Genomic DNA, 5,000 nt, shown 5'->3' with positions numbered 1-5,000 from the left:
CACACACACACACCACACCACAACACAAATTATATATATATACTTATATATATATATAATCATATATATATATATATATATGTATTATGTGTTCACACCGACAACACACACATACAAAACACAAACCCACACGTAATTCACACACACACGACAGACACCACAGGACACACAACACACACACACACAGACCACACATTGTGCTAATATATATACTTATATAATATATATATACATATATATATATATATATAGATATATATATATATATCATCTTCTACTATACCGTAATGGGTTTGACACTCAGGTGTCGAATTGTAAGCACAAGGGAGGTATATCAATACGGCGTGAAGAATCTTCTTTATTTGCAAACGTTTTCGAAGGTTCACACAAGCCTTCATTCTCAATGCTGAAAGCAGAAACCAGATAATAATTCGTTAGATGATTTACATAAACAATGTATACCCATTACAGTTGTTTGATAAAATAAAAACTTTTTTGCACAACAAATTCTCCAACCAGCAAACTGTCTGTGTACTGTCAAAGAGACAATAAGTATTTTGTAAACTACCATTCTTTGGTGATTTAAGCTATGAAATCAGGAAACATGTTAAAAACACTCTTACGGAATAACTAACCCCCAGATTAAGTTTACTTCTGTTTTCAGTAACACTAACACTATAGCAAAGTTTATGAAATAACCTATGAACTATAGTTCTGACTTATGTTATACTGTGGTATATTTATTACCTTCCTAGCTGCCAAGCTAGTGTACGCGGGGTCAACCTCACGTGGGCGACACCGGCATCTCACGACATAAGGAAAGTCCTCAGAACTAGCCTCCCTCATTGAGGCAAAACCATCCTTCTCGGCAAATAAGAGAACATTCACTTGAACACGCACACCCTTGTCTCGAACAAGATTTTCAATATTTTATCCTCTCATTCTTCCAGACAGGGACCTCATCACCTCTGAATCCCTCCTAATCAAAAAGATGGAAGCCAGAACTAAACCATAAGTAAACACTGCAAACTAGTTGTTTACACCATTAAACCACCCTTTACCACAAAACAACCCATCTGGTCAGTTGGCATATTTTATCTCTTATTATGTTTTTCAGTTAGCATATATTTCTTGTACTATGTTCTGTTTATATTTGTTTTACTTATTGTGTCTACCGTTTTATTTAGTATTTTGTTAAAATTCCAGAACCTCCCCTTGTTTATGTAAATGTTTTCCATCTAAACGAATTAGTATCTGGTTTCTGCTGTCAGCATGAGAAGAAGGATGTGTGAACCTTCGAAACGTTTGCAAATAAAGATGACGATTCTTCACGGACGTATCCGTATTGAATACCTCTTTAGTGCTTATATATATATATATATATATATATATATATATATATAGTTTATATATATATAATATATATATATATGTTACACGCACACACACACACACACACACAACACACACACACACACACACACACACACACACCCCCACACACAACACACACACACACACACACACACACACCAACCACACACACACAACACACACACACACGCACACACACAGCACCACACACACACACACAACACACACACACACACATATAATACATGCATATATATATTTTATATATATATATATATATATATATATATATATATATATATATATATATATATAAGTTTATACACGCACACAGATAGAGATTTGATTTGATAATAAAAAAATCATGTTATATACATTGTACACATGAATGTTGAAATGGTTCATATATAGCTCACAAAACAATCGTATAACAAAAGTCATGATAACAACTTAATAAATAGGGTCAGTAATGTAACAAATCGAGTATAAAAGCGTTGCTTTATAACGATTACTTACGAAAATCTTATGTTTCATTCTCCTTATTTTGACAAAACTCTTCAGTTGAATGATAAATTTCTACAAAGTGGTCAAGAGTTTATGCTTATGGTTATTTGCACTATTAACAATTTATATATATTTGCCTTGAAACAATATACTCTCATAATGAGAGGAATAAAGTATGAGAGACAGAGAGAGAGAGAGAGACATATATATATATATATATATATATATATATATATATATATATATTATATATAGAGAGAGAGAGAGAGGAGAGAGAAAGAGAAAGAGAAAGAGAATGAGAGAGAGAGGGAGGGAAGGGGGGGGGGAGAATTCATCGACATACCGAGGATTATCATTACATAGTGGCCATCTATGGTTGGTTACACAGTGTGCATTTTTTATATTTTTCCCTTGAAACAACATACTCCCAGAAAGAGAGAGAGAGAGAGAGAGAGAGAGAGAGAGAGAGAGAGAAGATGGACGGAATGACGAGAGAGAGAAGAGAGAGACCGAGAGAGAGAGAGAGAGAGAGAGGAGATGAGGACGAGCTTCTACAGAGAGCTGATAGAGAGAGAGAAAAGAGAGACGAGTAGAGAGAGAGAGAGAGGGGAATTCAGAGCAAACATCGACAAAAATACTAGGGATTCTAGAAGAAATAGAGCAGTTTCAGCTAGGTATACTTAGCACTCCATCGACCACTATTTCCACCCGCGAGCGGCAGTCAACGAAGTGCTTCCGAAGAAAACGAAGCACAGGCGACCACGCAGTATTTCTCCCTCGCCGGGTCCTAATGCTAACGGAAAGTTCAATTAACGGCATCGACAAAGGGCCGTGAAGCCAAGACTCGCAGGGAATTAAGCGGGAGGCAGCTAGTGGTGCGCACGGCCGCCGGTCTCTGTCTCCTGCCTGACTGGTTGATGTTCACTTGTTTTGACGGGTTCACAAAATGGTCGGTCAGGAGGGTACGTAGATAATGGGCTACCTGCCCGCCCAGCATCTTGTTTGCATTTATTTTTGTTCGGATTAATTCATTCATCTCTCGGCTGTCTGTCTGCGTATGAGTGAAATCTTATCGGGATCTTGAGTTTTTCTTCTCTCTCTACAGATGTCTTAAATTCTTTGAATTTCTAAGAGCATGAGGGAACGGCCAAGCAGCTACAGGTGGACGGCGTTCCCCAGAAGCACTGGCCCACGAGCAGGTCCTCCGCCGGCGAGATATTGCGTGTAATTGTCTTTCCAAGCAAAATCTTCTTGATGGTTGCTCAGTGTGGTGAGTATTGTGAAGCCAACGTGGCTTAGAGCTCGGAGGAGGGAGTGGGTGCAGTGGCATCCAGGCACGTACATGTGCAACTTCGGAACGGAACACGACGGGCATTTTAGCAAGCGAGGATGCTCCTGCTCGAGGCCCAGGAGAAACGCGCAGCAAGTGCAGGGGCGCTGTTGGCGGGCGTGATAGGCGCCGCCGTGGCCATCACGCCCCGCCCCCTCGTCAGCTCCTCAATGCCTGCCCCGTCATAATCTACCTGGCCCGAGATAATCTACCTGCTCGCACATAATCTGCCTGGGAAACATTCCTCTGTACCCTCTCCGTCTTACTCGGGGAGGGGGAGGGAGAGGGGGGAGGAGAAAGAGGGAGAGGCGAAGGAGGTGAAGGGAGGCCCGTCTGGGGGAAAAATTCTCAAGAAGGTAGAAGAAAAGGGCATTTATTATTGAGGGCAGAACAGAGGATGCAGAAGGGCTTGTCAAGGAGGGGGAATTTCATCCATGGTCAACCACGTTCCATCAAAGTAGGAGCCCGACGGGCGGACACACAGGAGGACCTGAGTCTTGGGTGGCGTATGGCTGCCTAGGCTCTGCCCCAAATAGGAATCCGAAGGGCGTGCTGGGGCTTGAGACTTCCCAGGAGAGCGGCTGGGCCACGGATGCCCTGCCATGCCTTCGCGCCAACCTCCAGGCCTCTACCAAACTCGTTCTTTCTTAATATTCACGAGCCATTCTGCTCAGTACACGGGAGTTCCTTTCCGTATTTCCTCTCTTCATGGTGTCATATCTACCTTTGGACTCGCAAGGTAGAGCTATACGCGCCTTATGGGATTCTGCCTCGGGAATCTCACCGCCGACCTGCCTCTCCCTGAGGAACTGCCCCTTCCTTGTGTCCTCCCGGGCCGCTGTCTTCCCTGTTCTCTCGCATTTGTACTGCACTTTGCATTCTCTTCCCCCCCTATTTCTCTCTCTCTCTCTCTACACACACACACACAGAACCACACACACACACACACACGACACACACACACACACACACACACACACACACACACACACACACACACACACACACACACACACACAAACACACACACACACACAGTTATTTATGTGTACATTCCAATGCCTACGCATTAAATGAAGCATGGTGACAATAAGAACGAGATAGAAACGCTACATTTCGATCTCGTAGGAGAAACGGAAGAGGACAGACAAAGCAAAGGAACCGAGTCATGTCTCCGGAGGAGGGTCAAGGTCAAACATTCCTGAGAAAGCTTTGCCTACTAAGAAAACCGAGAAGTAACCACTGCTAGACTGGCCAATACTTACTGATTAGATTTTTGAATAGATTTAGTTGACGGGCTTTTTCTCGCATGTGGACGAAACTGGTTGTTTTGGGATATGATAAATGGCGTTTATCATCGAACATGTTAAAAGGGATGCATAAAAATATTAGCACTTTGTTCGTAATCGGCTTGACTTAGGGATAAGCATAATAATAATAATAAAAAAACGAAGATACCCCAGTTTTGTAAAATATTAAAGAAATGACAGATTTCAAGATCGATGAATTTGCTCTCAGTAATCCTGCGCGCCCTCTGGAACATTGGTGAAGCCATTTGTAGCGTCTCAACTGATTCCTGTAAATGGTCAGGGGTCCTGCGCCTCTGACTCCCTTTTCTGAGGCTAGTATACAGGGCATTGCTGGGCTCGGTTAGAACTTGAAATGTGGCAGCGTAAAGAAACCTAACTGAAATCCAGAGCGGATATTTCAGCCTATGTTCAGCCTAATTAGTGTTATAGAAGAAATGCTATTAAACACTTGAAAATAACAGTAGATAGACAAAACAAGTAAA

This window comes from Penaeus monodon, chromosome 8, assembly GCF_015228065.2.
Source record: "Penaeus monodon isolate SGIC_2016 chromosome 8, NSTDA_Pmon_1, whole genome shotgun sequence".
NCBI classification, from domain to species: Eukaryota; Metazoa; Arthropoda; class Malacostraca; order Decapoda; family Penaeidae; genus Penaeus; species Penaeus monodon.
The sequence above is the reverse complement of the archived record's forward strand: the minus strand, read 5'-3'. Positions refer to the sequence as shown.